The sequence below is a fragment of the Myotis nattereri genome (assembly GCF_964212035.1).
Source record: "Myotis nattereri genome assembly, chromosome: X".
NCBI classification, from domain to species: domain Eukaryota; kingdom Metazoa; phylum Chordata; class Mammalia; order Chiroptera; family Vespertilionidae; genus Myotis; species Myotis nattereri.
In genome coordinates this window covers 33,060,142-33,078,433 of record NC_138078.1, presented here as the reverse complement: position 1 = coordinate 33,078,433, position 18,292 = coordinate 33,060,142, and positions in this window count along the sequence as shown.

Sequence of the window (18,292 nt, the reverse complement as noted above, 5' to 3'; positions counted from 1 at the left end):
AAGGGACTGGTGTAAAAAGAAGAACTAAAAAGCACAGAAAGAAAACAGTCACACAAAAAAATAGAAATGGCTACAAACAAGTACCTTTCAATAATAACTTTAAACTTAAATGGACTAAATGGTCCAATCAAAAGACATCGAGTGGCTGAATGGATAAAAAAACATGACCCATATATTTGCTGTCTACAAGAGACCCACCTCATTAGAAGGGACTCACACAGACTGAAAGTGAAGGGATGGAAAAATATCTTTCAGGCAAATGGAAATGAAAAAAAGCTGGGGTAACAATACTTATATCAGACAAAATAGACCTCAAAGTGAAGGCCATAACAAAAGATAAGGAAGGCCACTTCATAATACTAAAGGGATCAACACAACAAGAGGATATAACCCTGATAAACATATATGCAACCAATGCAGGAGCACCCACATACATAAGAAAACTCCTGGAAGATATCAGGGGAGAGATCGACAGCAATACAATCATAGTAGGGGACTTTAATACACCACTGACATCACTGGATAAATCCGCTAGACAAAAACTCAGCAAAGAAACAGCAATCCTAAATGACTCACTAGATCAGATGGACTTAATTGACATCTTCAGAACACTTCACCCCAAAGCCACAAAATATACGTTCTTCTCAAGTGCTCATGGGACATCTTCAAAAATAGGCCACATATTGGGTCACAAACAAAGTCTCCCCAAATTCAAGAAGATTGAAATCATACCAAGCATCTTCTCAGACCACAAGGCCATAATATTAGAAATAAACTACAATAAAAACAACTCAAAATACTCAAACACTTGGAAGCTGAATAGCACGTTATTAAATATTGATTGGGTTACCAACGAAATCAAAGAAGAAATTAAAAACATCCTGGAAACTAATGACAATGAAAACACAACAATCCAAAACCTTTGGGACGCAATGAAAGCAGTCCTGAGAGGGAAGTTTATAGCTCTACAGGCCTATCTCAACAAACAAGAAAAAATGGTAGTAAATCATCTAAATCTACAGCTCAAAGAATTTGGAAGAGAGCAACAAGAAAAGCCCAGAGTGAGAAGAAGGAAGGAGATAATAAAGATTAGAGCAGAAATAAATGACATAAGACCAAAAAAACAATACAGAAAATCAATGAAACAAAGAGCTGGTTCTTTGAAAGGATAAACAAGATTGACAAACCTCTAGCCAGGCTCACCAAGAAGCAAAGAGAAAGGACCCAAATAAACAAAATCAGAAATGATAGAGGTGAAATAACAACAGATCCCACAGAAATACAAATGATTGTTAAAAAATACTATGGACAACTCTACTCCAACAAACTAGACAACCTGGAGGAAATGGACATATTCCTAGAAAAATACAACATTCCAAAACTTAATCAGGAAGAATCTAAAAATCTTAATAGGCCAATAACTATGGAAGAAATTGAAGCAGTCATCAAAAAGCTTCCAGCAAACAAAAGCCCAGGACCAGACGGCTTCACAGGGGAGTTTTACCAAACATTCAAGGAAGAACTAAAACCTATCCGCCTCAGACTACTACAAAAAATCCAAGAGGAAGGAACACTTCCAAGCTCATTCTATGAAGCCAGCATCATCCTAATACCAAAACCAGGTAAAGACAACACAATGAAAGAGAATTACAGGCCAATATCCCTCATGAACATAGATGCCAAAATCCTCAACAAAATCTTAGCAAATTGGATCCAGCAGTACATCAGAAAGATCATACACCACGACCAAGTAGGATTTATCCCAGGGATGCAAGGATGGTACAATATCCGCAAATCAATAAACGTGATACATCACATAAACAAATTGAAAGAAAAAACCACATAGTCATATCAGTTGATGCAGAAAAAGCGTTTGACAAAATTCAACACCCATTTTTGATAAAAACTCTCAGCAAAGTGGGAATTGAAGGATCATACCTCAACATAATAAAAGCCATATATGACAAACCCACAGCCAACATCATACTCAATGGACAAAAACTAACACTATTTGCCCTAAGAACAGGAACAAGACAGGGATGCCCACTCTCACCACTCCTGTTTGACATAGTACTGGAAGGGTTAGCCATTGCAATTAGACAAGAAGAAGAAATAAAAGGCATCCAAAGTGGAAAAGAAGAAGTAAAACTGTCCTTATTTGCAGATGACATGATATTATACTTAAAAAACCCTAAAGACTCCATCAATAAACTATTAGACTTAATAAAAGAATTCGGCAATGTAGCAGGATACAAAATTAATGCCAAGAAATCTATGGCATTTCTATACACCAATAGTGAATGTGCAGAAAGAGAGACTAAAAAAGCAATCCCATTTACCATTGCACCAAAAAAATTAAGCTACCTAGGAATAAACTTAACTAAAGAGGTAAAAGACCTCTACTCAGAAAACTACAGGACGTTGAAAAAAGAGATAGAGGAAGACATAAAGAGATGGAAGAACATACCATGTTCTTGGATTGGTAGAATCAACATCATTAAAATGTCCTTACTGCCCAAAGCAATCTATAAATTCAATGCACTTCCCATTAAAATACCAATGGCATATTTCACAGACCTAGAACGTACTCTCCAATAATTCATCTGGAATAAAAAACGACCCCGAATAGCTGCAGTGATCCTGAGAAAGAACAAAGTAGGTGGGATCTCAATACCAGATATCAAGTTGTATTACAAAGCCACTGTTCTCAAAACTGCCTGGTACTGGCACAAGAACAGACATATAGATCAATGGAATAGAATAGAGAGCCCAGAAATCAGCCCCCACCAATACGCTCAATTAATATTTGACAAAGGAGGCAAGAACATACAATGGAGTCAAGATAGTCTCTTCAATAAATGGTGTTGGGAAAATTGGACAGATACATGCAAGAAAATGAAACTAGACCACCAACTTACACCATACACAAAAATAAACTCAAAATGGATAAAGGACTTAAATATACGACGGGAAACCATACAAATACTAGAAGAATCCAAAGGCAACAAAATCTCAGACATATGCCGAAGCAATTTCTTCACTGATACAGCTCCTAGGGCATTGGAAACTAAAGAGAAAATAAACAAATGGGACTACATCAAAATAAAAAGCTTCTGCACAGCAAAAGAAACCATCAACAAAACAACAAGAAAACCCACTGCGTGGGAAAACATATTTGCCAATGTCTTATCTGATAAGGGCCTAATCTCCAAAATTTATAGGGAACTCATACAACTTAACAAAAGGAAGATAAACAATCCAATCAAAAAATGGGCAAAGGATCTAAATAGACACCTTTCCAAAGAGGACATTCAGAAAGCCAAGAGACATATGAAAACATGCTCAAAGTCACTAATCATCCGAGAGATGCAAATCAAAACAACAATGAGGTACCATCTCACACCTGTCAGACTGGCTATCATCAACAAATCAACAAACGACAAGTGCTGGAGAGGATGTAGAGAAAAAGGAACACTTGTGCACTGCTGGTGGGAATGCAGACTGGTGCAGCCACTATGGAAGACAGTATGGAGTTTCCTCAAAAAACTACAAATGGAACTCCCATTTGACCCTGTGATCCCACTTCTAGGAATATATCCCAGGAAACCAGAAACACCAATCAGAAAGGATATATGCACCCCTATGTTCATAACAGCACAATTCACCATAGCTAAAATCTGGAAACAGCCTAAATGCCCATCTGTAGATGAATGGATTAGAAAACTGTGGTACATCTACACGATGGAATACTTACTATGCTGCTGTAAAAAAGAAGGAACTCTTACCATTTGCAACAGCGTGGATGGAATTGGAGAGCATTATGCTAAGTGAAATAAGCCAGTCAATGAAGGAAAAATACCACATGATCTCACTCATTTCTGGATAATAGAGACCATTATAAACTTTTGAACAAAAATAGATACAGAGGCCGAGCTGCCTCAAACAGACTGTCAAACTACAGCAAGAAGGCCGGGGAGGGTGGGAGGATGGAGGGGTGTGGGTAAGAGATCAACCAAAGGACTTGTATGCATGCATATAAGCATAACCAATGGACATAAGACACTGGGGGGTAGGGGAGGCCAGGGGATTGTCAAGGGCGGGGGGGAAAATGGAGACATATGTAATACTCTTTGTAATACTTTAAGCAATTAAAAAAAAGATTTTCATGAAATCTAAAAAAAAAAGTATCTTGCTTATTTCTTAATGACTACACTAAATTGCAAATGTTCATGACTCATATGTATGATTCTTTCATTCAGAGCAATGCTAATAATTTGAATATACCCTTTTCAACATCCCACAAGGGCCTTTTGGGAAGCTATCTTAACAATAATCTAAGGGCTCTGTTCTCTATAAAAATAGTCAAAAATTTATATTTAGAGCCATGCATTATCTCAAAAGTATTTTCATGGCATTTCCAGGTGTAAGAAAGCACTGAAATGAGAAAGAGATTTGATACGGTACTTTTTGTTGCACTCCAAATAATAAATGTTGATGTTTAACCAATTAAATTAGCTTTTTAAAATTAATTTCTTTAAAAATCCTAAAACTTTGGACATTTGTCCCAGTTGTGACATCCATTTTTCCCCATTTTGTAGTAAAGGGTGAACTATTTTTTTTAGAAAGTCACTAGCACCATCTACTGTTAGTATTTGGAACTATTTTGAAATATTTGAAATAATTGCTCTAAAAATATTTTACAGAAAGAACACAATTGTACAATGATTGCAAAAAAAAAATGGAATTTACAAAGATTAAAAGAGATTTGAAATTTTAACTAAAATAATAGGATAAAACTAAACAGTAAATGGAATATAAGTTTGATAAAATAATTTACAAGAAAACATTTATTTGAACATTAGGGATGAATAAATCAGTAATAAGAATGTAGTTTTCTTCAGGGATCCAAAGGAAAAGAAAGAAATATTTTTAAAAATCTTGAAAATTTAATTTTCAGAAATGGTCTTGAGATTCTGAGATTTCGAGGACCAGTAAAATCCCCCTCCCCAAAATTATAGTGACCAGTGAAGGGGTTCAGAGCAGACTTCTCCAAGATATGCCACTTTAGTATGTGAATTATGCTGAACTGAAGGCAAGAGAGCCCCTGCAGGCACACAAGAAGCTGTTGTCTCTTCCCTAAAGAATTTAAATCTTGAGCCTTGCTCCTAATAAGAGTTATTACCAGAATAGCTTTAATGACTTACCTATAAGATAAGGAAAACTTTAATTACTGAACACCTGTCCTTATTGTGTCACAAATGACCTTCCTCCCCCACAAAAGTCCTATGCATCTTACATCATCTTTAGCCTGGAATGTCATATATACCTCATTTTAACTTTCTGACTCTGAACTTCTCATGTATGTGGGGTTTCTGACGCCCTCATATATGTGCGTTTCCCAAGTTAAATTTGGTTCCTTTCTCTTGTTAATCTGTCTCATGTTGATTTAATTATTAGATCAGCCAGAAGAGCCTAGAAGAATAAAGTTCTTTCTTCCCCAAACCAACATGAGGTTGCCAATTTCTAATTTTAATAATTTAGGTCATTATTCACTTTAATTTTCTCACACATAAAAATGACACAATTTTATAATAAAAGATAGCTCATTGAAAAATGTAATGTGGTTAACATTATGAAAAACTCAATACTGTATACTGTTCTTATTTTTCTCACTTTACTGAACTTGTATTTGTCAAATAATAAACTGTAATTTGGGAACAACCATTCTACAGATATCAAATAATAAAATTGCTCAAAGAAAAGGGTTAGGCTCTGGTATTTAGAGGCATTGTAAAAGGGCTTTCATCCTGTCGGGTTCAGGGAAATGATTACTCTCCTTTTATGATATTTTCCCCTGTCTAATAAGTTTGACATCAAGTGAGATCTAGGGGTATGTAAGAAATAATAAATTATCAACAACATGAAAAAGCAACCTACTGAATACAAGAAAACATTTCAAATCATATATTTGATAAGGGGTTAATATTCAAAATATATAAATAATTCACACAATTCAAAAACCAAACATTCCAATTAAAAAAGAGTCAGAGGATCTGAATTGACATTTTTCCACAGAAGACATACAGATGGACAACAGGTACATGAAATGATCCTCAACATTACTAATCATCAGGGAAATGCCAATCGAAACCACAATGAGATATCGCCTCATACCTGGTAGAATGGCTAATAAAAAAAGACAAAAAATTACAAGTGTTAGCAGGGATGCGGAGAAAAGGAAACCCTCATACATTGCTGGTGGGATTATAAATTGGTACTATGGAAAACAGTATGGAGGTTCCTCAAAAAATTTAAAATAGATCTATCATGTGATCCAACAATTCCACTTCTGGGTATTTATTCAAAGAAAAGGAAAGCAGTTAGATAAAAAGATATACACACCCCTGTGTTCATTGCAGCATTATTTATCATAGCCAAGATATGGAAGTAAGCTAAGTGCCTATTGATGGATAATTGAATAGAGTTGTGAATGGGATATAATTCAGCCATAAAAAGAAATGAAACCTTGCCATTTGTGACAACATGAATGGACATTGAGGGCATTATGCTAAGTGAAATAAATTGGACAAAGAAAGATAAATACCATATGATTTCACTTCTATGTGGAAGCTAAGAAGATATACAGAGAACATATTTGTGGTTGCCAGAGGTGGGGGGTGGGATGTAGGTCAAATGGGTGAAGGTAGTAAAAAGGCACAAACTTACAGTTATAAAATATATGTAATGGGGATGTAAAATGCACATCAAGCATGACAATGATAGTTAATAATACCGTAGTGTATATTTGAAAATTGCTAAGAATGTATATGTTAAAAGTTCTCATTACAAGAAAAAATATGTAACTATTTTTTGCTAACAGATGTGAACTATACCGTATTTACCAATATATTTCACAATAGGTACAAATATTGAATCATTATGTTGTACACTGAAACTAATATAATGATGTATGTTAATTATATCTCAATTAAAATTGCATTAAAGAAGAACAAGCCAACAACTGAACAATTTTGAAAAAAATGACATAAAGAGTCTCATTAGCTCTCTGAAATATTCATTGTTAGTATAAAATACAAGTATATTAATATAGTGATTTATGGAAAACATTGAGTAATCTAGCAGCAGAATATTTTTAATGGTAGAAAAAATATTCTGAAATAAATAAGTTCTTTGCCTTTTATTGACACAACTAACAGTTCTTTCAAAGGAAATGAACATTGGGTATGTGGCTCAATTTCGTGCTCTAACTGGATTTTTACCAAATCTTCTGATGTCACAGGCATTCTATTTTGATCAGATTTTATTATTCTATAAATTAATCTGTGGCTCTTTTTAGTATACTAGAAAACATTGATAGTATTCCAAGAGGAAAGATAATAAACTGAAAAAAAGCAAGAATGGTAGAATTTGATATTCAATTGATGTGTTTTTGATCTCCCAGACCATATACTGCAAAGGGTCATGCACTCTTCTTATTCCTCATTGTATCTCCTAGAAACTACCATGTGAGGGGCATTAGGTACTTTAAATATTTGTTTAATAAATAAATACATAATTGGGCAGTTAAAAAAACCCACAAAGAATAGTAGATACCCTACAGAAAACTGGTTAGGAAGAGGACATAAAATAAAAATATTTGCTAGCCAGTTTAATAGCCTAAGTGATCTCTAACAAATATTTTCAAAGGGGGCAACCTGCTTCCTATAATATACCAAAATAAGTTTTTATAGTAAGCAGTCTGAATTTTTGGTTTGGCACAAGTTAATTATTTCTCTCCTTACTGTGATTAATAATTAGAACATGAACAGTAGTTACAAATTTCCATTTTCCATGGACCAAAGATAATATTATTTATTTATTTATTTATAAATACATTTTTTATTGATTTCAGAGAGAAAGGAAGAGGGAAAGAGACAGAAACATCAATGATGAGAGAGAGTCATTGACTGCCCCGCCCCACTCTCCCCGCCCCCCCGCAACACACACACTGGGGACCAAGCCCACAACCTGGGCATGTGCCTTGACCAGGAATAGAATCACAAACTCCTGGTTCATAGGTCAATGCACAACCACCAAGCCACACCGATCAGCTGAGAACAACATTTTAAGTTATGGGAAGGAAAGAGTTTGTTAAAGCGGGAGAGAGCCAGTGATTTGGGGGAAATGATATAGTTCCACTTAAATAACGAATTATTTTTATTTTTTGTTATAACTCTTAGTGATAAAGTTGATAGATATAAAATTCTTGTAACAATGGGGCATTGATAAAAGGAATGTCCACTTCATAAATAATAATAATTTGTTAAATGCTGTTGGATTTTGGAAGAACACTTTAGGGCAGTGGTTCTCAACCTTCCTAATGCCGTGGCCCTTTAATACAGTTCCTCATGTTGTAGTGATCCCCAATTTCATTGTTACAAATTGAACATAATTAAAGCATAGTGATTAATCACAAAAACAATATTTAATTATATATGTGTTTTCCAATGGTCTTAGGCGACCCTTATGAAAGGGTTGTTTGAGCCCCAAAGGGGTTGTGACTCACAGGTTGAGAACCGCTTCTTTAGGGCAAAGCATCAAAAACAGAAACAATTATTTCAGAGTGGAAATAATTGGCATAGAGACCAAAAAACATACAAAAGATCAGTGAAACCAATAGCTATTTCTTTAAAAAATAAACAAAATTTACAAACATTTAACTAGACTCATCCTATCTAATAAAGAGGGAATATGCTAATTGACCCTCACATCATTGCAAAGATGGTGACGCCCACAGCCAATAAGGAGGGAATATGCTAATTGACTGCCCCACCCTCAAAGATGACAGCACCCACAGCCATTAAGGAGGGAATATGCTAATTGCCCCACCCTCAAAGATGGCAGCTCCCACAGTCAATAAGGAGGGAATATGCTGATTGACTGCCATGCCCTCAAAGATGGCAGCACCCACAGCCACAAGATGGCCAGCAGGGGAGGGCAGTTGTGAACAACCAGGCCATCAGGGGAGGGCAGTTAGAGGCAACCAGGCCAACAGGGGAGGGCAGTTGGGGGTGACCAGGCCTGCAGGGGAGGGCGGTTGTGGGTGACCGGGCCTGCAGGGGAGGGTAGTTTGGGGCATGCTGGCAGGGAGTGTTTAGGGGGTGATCAGGCTGGCAGGTAGAAGCAGTTAGGGGCAATCAGGCAGGCAGGCAGGTGAGCAGTTGGGAGCCAGCAGTCCCGAATTGTGAGATATCCCCCAAGGGGTCCCAGATTGGAGAAGGTGCAGGCTGGGCTGAGGCACAATCCACCCCCCCCCCCCAGTGCACAAATTTCATGCACTGGGCCTCTAATAAAGAAATAAAGAGAGAGCCAAATAAAATCAGAAATTAAAGAGGAGAAATAACAACTGACATCACAGAAATGCAAAGGATTTTAAGAAAATACTATGAACAACTATATGTCAACAAATTGGACAAACTGGGTGAAATGGAAAAATTTCTAGAAACAATCTTCCAAAACTGATCAGGAATAATCAGAAAACCTAAATAAACTGATTATAACTAATGAAATTGAAACAGTAATCAAAAAGTCTCCCAGCAAACAAAAGTCCTAGACTAGATGGCTTCATAGGTGAATTTCACCAAACTATCAAGGAAGAACTAACACCTATCCTTCTAAAACTATTCCAAAAATATCAAGCGGAGAGAAGACTTCCAAGCTCTTTTTATGAAAGCAGCATTATCCTAATTCCAAAATCAAATAAAGACACTTCAAAGAAAGAAAATTACAGGCCAATATCCTTGATAAACATAGATGCTAAAATCCTCAACAAAATATTAGCAAACCAGATCCAGCAATACATTAAAAAGATCATATACCATGATCAAGTGAGGTTTATGCTGATGGTACAATAGTCACAAATCAATAAAAGCGATACATGACATAAATAAAATAAAGGATAAAAATCACATGATCATTTTATATAAAAAGCATTTGATATAATCCAGCACCCATTTATAATTAAAAATCTCAGTAAAGTAGGAATAGGGAGATCATACCTAATCATAATAAAGGCCTTATACGACAAACCCACAGCCAACATCATACTCAATGGGCAAAAACTAAAAGCATTTCCCTTAAATCAGGAATGAGACAGGGATGTCCACTTTCACCACTCTTATTCAGCATAGTTTCCTCTGCTGTGCAAAAACTCTTTATTTTGATGTAGTCCCATGCAGATGACATGATAGTGTACACATAAAATGCTAAAGATTCTACAAAAAACTACAAGAACTGATAAATGAATTCAGTAAAGTAGCAGGATACAAAATAAATATCCAGAAATCAATTGCATTTTTATACACCAGTAATGAACTATCAGAAAGGGAAACTAAAAAAACCCAACAATCCCATTCACAATTGCTTCAAAAAGAATAAAATACCTAGAAATAAATGTATTTATTTATTTTTTCTTTATTGTTGAAAATATTACATATGTCCCTTTTTCCCCCACTGACCCGCTCTAGCTCCTCCCACCTCCCCCATCTGCTATACTGGCCCTTTTCTTCAGAGCTGTTAAAATAGATTTTAATATTTGCAGATGCCATTCGAGGAGGGTGGCTTCTGTGAAGCAGTGGGTATTGGGATGAAACTGCCTTTATGATGAACTGGATTGATGGGAACGATGTCCTTCCAGTGAGGCCTGGATTTTGTTACAAGGGCAAGTAGGAATTCAATCCCATTTTAAAAGCAGAGAACATCTGAGATAGAGTTGCAATGTTAAACATTATAAAATGTGAACAACTCCCACATATATTTTCATAATTAGCTTCTATATTACTCTGGTGTGTGTGTGTGTGTGTGTGTGTGTGTGTGTGTCTTTGTAGAAATTGTTCCATGCTTTAGAATCTTTTCAGTGCTAAATTTGTATATAATCTGTTCTGTGGTTAGAACAGCGGTTCTCAACCTGTGGGTCACGACCCCTTTGGGGGTTGCCTAAGACCATTGGAAAACACATATACAATTACATATTGTTTTTGTGATTAATCACTATGCTTTAATTATGTTCAATTTGTAACAATGAAAATACATCCTGCATATGAGATATTTACATTACGATTCATAACAGTAGCAAAATATAGTTATGAAGTAGCAATGAAAATAATTTTATGGTTGGTGGTCACCACACCATGAGAAACTGTATTAAAGGGTCGCGGCATTAGGAAGGTTGAGAACCACTGGGTTAGAATCTGTGTATGACATGTGCAAGGCCTCTTGTCAGTGGTTTTGTTTTCCTTGCTCACTACACAAAGTGATGGAAATGGAAATAATTCACTATGGTAATCCTGACTCTATTAGTGTTTAGTTATTTGCATGAGTAGCATAAGACAAACATATCACAAAGTGTTTTTGGAATATCTTTGTCTGGAGGCTTTTTTAATAAAGGGAAAAAAAACACCCAGTTGTGTTAGCTTTTTGAGATAATTCTGCTATCATCCTGCTGGGGATATAATAGTGAACTAGACGCCCTCTCAAAGTCTAATCTAACCCTAAAAGCATTTTGTTTGATGTGCTTGGTACAATCAAGTCGTATGGTTATTTGCATGTATATACATAAATTATAAGTGTATCTCTATTCCTCTGCAAGTACTAGCTCTCGTTGCTTACCCCAGAGTATGTCTGGATACTGAGAGAGGCCTGAATTAACCTCCCAGAAACATATTGTGTACAGTTCAGGCTTTAGCCACACTAAATCAGTGAGACATGATTCTCTGCTATTTCTAACATTTGTAAATACGTTTATTGAAGCAATATTTCTCACAGAAAGTCAAAAGTCACTTTTTAAAAATCCTTACTCAAGGTCATGTTTATTGACTTTTAGAGAGAGTCAATAAACTCTCTCTAAGGAGGGAGGGAGACAGAGAGAGAGAGAGAAACATTGATTGGTTGCTTCCCATATACCCTCCCTCTCCTCTCACGGGGGATTGATCTAACCTGCAACCTGGGTTTGTGCCCTGACCAGAAATTGAACCAGTGACTTTTTGGTGTATGGAACCTGATGATGCTCCAACTGAGCCAAACAGGCCAGGGTAAAAGTAACTTTTTTAAAGCTATAAGAACCACCCTGGATGGTGTTGCTCAGTTGGATGAGCATGTCCCATGCACCAAAAGGTCTCTGGTCGATTCCTGATCAGGGCACATACCCAGGTTGTAGGTTTGATCCCCGCATGGGAGGCAACCAATCAATGTCTCTCTCTCTCTCTCTCTCTCTCTCTCTCTCTCTCTCTTTCTCTCTCCCCCCTTCTCCCTTCCTGTCTCTCTAAAAATCACAAAACACATATTTTTATAAATAAATAAATCTATACTAATAAAAGGGTAATATGCTAATTAGACTGGATGTCTTCCAGACGTCCGCCTGGACATAGCCACAGCAGCTAAGAGGGCCAGCAGCACAGGAGAAGGGACGCTGTGGAAGAGGAGGCACAGCTGCAACGGGAAGGGGAGGGGTGGGGGACGGGAGCAGGAGAGGAGAGGAGGTGCAGGCCACCAGGAGCAGAACGGAAGAACCGAGGTGGTGCCTCCCATGGGAGTGGGAGCAGTGGCGGGTGGGAGGACTACAACCTTTGCTTCAACTGCTACAACACAAAAGGCCACACCCACAGATGGTGAAGGTGGGGCTGGGCCTGGATGAAGAGGCCGAGGAGGGCGATGAAGGTGGCAGCCAGGGTGAGCCGCAGTTCAGGAGCCTCTGGGAGTGGCAGCGCCAGGCCATCCAGCTCTGCATCCAGTCCCTGAGGCATGCCTGCCAGTGCCGCCACGCCAACTGCCTGCAGCCGTCCTGCCAGAAGATGAGGTGGGTTGTGCAGCACACCAAGGGCTGCCAGCGCAAGACTAATGGAGGTTGCGGAGTGTGCAAGCAGTTCATCGCTCTTTGCTGCTACCATGCCAAACACTGCCAAGAAAACACATGCCCCATTCCCTACTGCCTCAACATCAAGCAGAAGCTCTGCCAGCAGGAGATACAGCACCACCAGCAGCACGGGTAGCTCATGTGCCAACGGATGCCACCATCAACACCCGCACCGTGCCTCAGCAGAGTCTGCCTTCGCCTCTTTCAGCACCACCCTGGCCCCCCACACTGCATCCCAGCACACCCTGGACACCACAGCCCCTGACTCTGCCCCAGCCCTTGCCTATGAGCATGTCACTAGCCGGCTTCTCCAGCGTGGCCAGAACTCAACCCCCCACCACAGTTTGCACTGGGAAGCCCACTAACTAGGTGCCAGCCTCACCGCCCCCACCCAGGCCTACCTGCAGCAGTGGAGGTGCCTGGTAGATTGCACAGCTGGCACAGCAGCAGCAACACCTGTACTGGGTGAGCACCAACAACGGTATGCCCCTGAGGCACAGTGATCCCCGAGAGCCAGATGGCCCCCATGGGCCTGAATGTGACCCAACCAGGTCAGTGGGCCTGTTATTCTGCGCCCCCCCCAACCCCCAGCAGTGCAGCCAGCACCCATCCCCAATAGCCAGTGTGAGGCATGTCCAGACCCGTAATGCCTATGCAGACCCAAGTTGCAGTCACCTCAGAGCATCTCTCCAGGTGCCCTGCAGGACCTGCTGTGGACCCTGAAGTCTCCCAGCTCCCCCAGCAGCAGCACATGCTCAACATCCTCAAGTCAAACCCTTAGCTGATGGCAGCTCTCATCAAATAGCCAGGTCTTCAGCTCTAGCCCAGCCTGCTGAACTTGAACGCCATGCAAGCCAGTAGGCCACGACCTGCTGTCCCTCCACAGCAGCAAGCAATGGGAGGCCTGAACTCCCAAGGCCAGGCCTTAAACATCATGAACCCGGGCGCAACCCCAGCGTGGGGAGTATGGACCACAGTACAGAGAGATGCCACGGAGCAACAGCAGCAGCAGTAGCAACAACAGAAAGGCAGCGCTGGCATGGCTGCAGGCCTGGCAGGATGCGCCCAGTTCTAGCAGCCTCAGGGACACTGACGCTACCCGCAGCCATGCAGCAGCAGGGGATCCAGCAGCAGATTGGGTCCCAGTCCAGCCAAACCCTGTTAGGCATACTCTGTACCTTTCCCCTGCCCTCAGTTTCTCCCCTACACTCAGTACTTTTCTATAGTCCCGCTTGAGGCTCCTGCCCTCTCTGCTGTTTTCCTGTTACTCTCATTTCAGGTGTCACAAGAAAAGCTAAGCAGCCAAGAAAAGCAACGCTAGACCCAGCTTCCTGCAGCCGCCTGCACCTACATCTGACCCACACAGAGACATAAATATCCCACCCTCCCTACTCTTGCTTGCTGAAATAGATATACTGGTGTGTATTAAAAATAAAATTTCTAAAACTTTCACAACATCTCTTGGCCTGTCTCCTGTCAGCATGGACCTAACAAACCCCATGAGCCCCAGCAGCACATGCTCTCAGAGAACCAAGGGCCTCACCTCTCTGGCCAGCAGATGGCCACATCCCTCAGTAGCCAGGTGAGATCTCTGGCCCCTGTCCAGTCTCCAGACCCCAGTTCCAGCCTCCACATTCCAGCCCATCACCACAGATATGCCCCAGCCTTCACCACACCATGTCTCCCCCCAGATTGGTTCTCTCCACCCAGGACTCCCAGTCACCATGGCCAGCTCCATAGGTCAGGGACACTTGGAGAGCCCCAAACATGCAATGTTACCACAGCTAAATACCCCCACAGGAATGCACTGCCCAGTGAGCTGTCCCTGGTTGGTGACACCACAGCAGACACCCTAGCAATGTTGTGGGAGCGGGAGTGGAGGAGGCAGAGCCTCTGCAGGAGTGGGAGTGGAGGCAGTGCTGCGGCCACCACAGCCCCTTTCACAGAGGTGGCATGGGAGAGGCCTTGTGTGGGCCCTTCCACAGGGGCAGCAGGATAGGGGGCTGTGCAGTCCTGGTCCCAGTGCTGGCCCTTATGCAGAGGCAGCCAGCGGTGCAGCTGGTCCAGCGCCATGCCTCCGCAGAGGCTGGACGAGGTGCAACCTGCTGTGCCTCAACTTACCACAGCCCGTCCCCCAGCCAGCCTGGCCCCAGATTTCCCCCCACCCACCAGTGAGGAAGGAGTGGGGGCAGCACTAAGAAGTGAGGGCCAAGGGCCAGCAGCCACTGCAGCTGGCCTGCCGGCAGTGGCAGCAGCAGACAAGTGATGGGGGCGGTGCCTTCCCATGATCGTCTGGTCACCTCCTGCAGAGGGAGGCCAGACTGTGGCTGTGAGCAGGCCTAAGCCATCATTAGGACATCCCCTGTGGGCTCCGGACTGTGAGAGGGGGCATGCAGGGCTGAGGGACCCTCCCCCCAGTGCACAAATTTTCATGCACCAGGCCTCCAGTCTACTTATATAAAAAACATGGGTGGTGTTCATTACGACCAGAACTGCAGCGACCAAGTGGAAGGAAGTCAGTCCTGCAGGGGTTGTCTTGGCAATGGCTGTGCCCTCCCCTGAGCTGTTTCCTGTAAGGGCGGGGTTTGAGGCAGGAACCCGCCCTGAGAGCATGGAGGCATCTCTTTCTAAAGTGTGCTGCACCAGCACGGCCAGAGGTGAACCTGGGTGGGGGCGGCTGAAAGGCTTAGAAAAGACAGACAAGAGAATGAAAGCCAAGTCTTGGTGGGATGCTGCTTCTCTGAGAGACAGCGACCACGCCCACAGCCATGCCTTTACTTTATAACAGATGCTATGAGGCAAAGTAAGGGCATGACCAAGATGTTTACAACATTCTCCTGGGTTTCAATCCTACTCAACTACATGCACCTGAACTCTATCAATCCTACATCACTCAGGCACATGGGGCCACGTGTTTGGACCATAGGTTCAAGCTTACAACTACAGCTGTTGGCTATAATTGTGCTGGGAGGGCCCTGCCCTCCAAGCTGGGACTTGGACATGGCAATGAGAGGACTGTGCTCTCTCATCAGTCCAAGGCTTGAACATGTCCAAAACACTGTAGCAGCTCCCCACAATAAAGTTTTAATTCTGTTTCTTTGTTACTAATGTTGTGGCCCCACCCCATAACAAGGAAACAATTTCCAGATGATGAGGTCCAGGAATCAGGATTTTAAAAAGATTCCCAGGTGATTCTAATGTACACCCAAGGTTGAGAACCACTGCTATAGATAATATTAAAAATATATCTAAATGTGCAATTCTTTGTCCAAAAAAATGAGCATGTTCAAAAATTAAATGAAGAAAATTGGATATACTTGATGGAGATTTTCACACATAATTGAGTGATGATTCCATTGATTCCACAGATGATGCTGTAAAGGAAATTTTCCCATCGAATTTCTTAATAGTATTACTCCTTCGGGAATGCTGTGTCATAAATTAAAATTGAAAGTGGGTGCAATCATCATGCTATCGAGAAATCTCAATAGTAAATGGGGTCTTTGTAATGGTACCAGATTTATTACCAAAAGATTACAACCTAATATTATTGAAGCTGAAGTATTAACAGGATCTGCAGAGGGAAAGGCTGTTCTGATTCCAAGAATTAACTTGTCCCCATCTGACACTGGCCTCCCATTTAAATTGATTCGATGACAGTTTCCCGTGATGCCAGCATTTGTGATGACTATTAATAAATCACAAGGACAAACTCGACAAAGTAGGCATATTCCTACCTGAACCCATTTTTGCACGTGGTCAGTTATATGTTGCTTTCTCTCGAGTTTGAAGAGCATGTGATGTTACAGTTAAGTTCTAAGTACTTCATTACAAGGGAAATTAGTCAAGCACTCTGAAAGTGTTTTCACTCTTAATGTGGTGTACAGGGAGATATTAGAATAAGTTTAATCACTTTATCAGTCATTGTTTGCATCACTGTTGTTTTTATATCCTGCTTTTCATATCATGTTTTTGTTGTTTTAATATCATGTTTTTGTCATTTTTATATCATGCCTCTGCTGTTATATCCTTTTGATACTGTTTATTTATTAATAAATTTATATATTATTTTCATATACATTTTACTAATTTCCTTTCATCTCTCACACTTCTATTATAAAGGGCAAATAGCAATATTAAAATATCTCTATAATTAATTCCCTTTTAAAAATATATTTTATTGATTTTTTACAGAGAGGAAGAGAGAAGGGTAGAGTTAGAGACATCGATGAGAGAGAAACATCAATCAGCTTCCTCCTGCACACTCCTCACTGGGGATGTGCCTGCAACCAAGGTACATGCCCTTGACTGGAATCGAACCCAGGACCCTTGAGTACACAGGCCAATGATCTATCCACTGAGCAAAACTGGTTAGGGCAATGAATTCCCATTTAATGTGCACGAAATTTGTGCACTGGGCTACTAGTATACTATAATGACTGAAACCTTTCCAACCCCATTTTCCACCTCACCTCGTCCCACCCCTACGTTAGATGATTATTAGGTATTTGTGTTGGTTTAGTTAACAGTTACAAGAAAAGCGTAGGCTTAGCAGAGGAGAAACAGGCTTTGGACAAACAGTAGTTTAATAGAGCAAAAACTGGTAGGTTAGAAACATGTTATATCACTGTAAGATAACGAAGGAGCCTAAGGAAGAATGGGGTTGAGAGAGAGCATGGTACCATAGTATATGCACAGGGTAGGTATGGCTTACTTAGATGAATGAATGAGAAGTTTCAAATGGTTCTTGACACTTATGATGATGCCTTCTTACCAATATACAACATTATTAAATACAGGTCTCCCGACTTCACTTGTTTTCCTTATACAAAACACCAGGAACAGCCAAGAGCTGTTACTTTACAAATACTTGAGATGATAAAATGTAATTGCACTACTACATGGCTATAGTAATCAAAACAGCATGCTACTTGCCTAAAAACAAAAAAGTAGATCAATGGAAAAGAATAGAGAGCCCCAAAATAAACCCAGGTTCTTTATGGTCAATTAATATTTGACAAAGGGGGAAAGAACATGCAATGGGGTAAAGATAGTCTCTTCAATAAATGATGATGGGAAAATTGGAGAGATACGTTTAAAAAAGTGAAACTAGACGAATTTACAACATATACAAGAATAAACTAAAAATGGGTAAAAGACTGTGGGGGCCCTGACCAGAGTACAACAGAGGTTCAAGGCCTACTCCCCATACACATGCATGTAGGCAAGGACACAGAAGTATTACTAAGTTAAAGGCCCCTTTGCCCTACGCATGAGTCAGTGAGGGCACTGACTCAGCAGTAGCACTATACATACTCCTCCAATCCCATTCCTCCTTGGGCTACTTATATAACCTGCTTATGTTAATGTAGCATGAGTGTC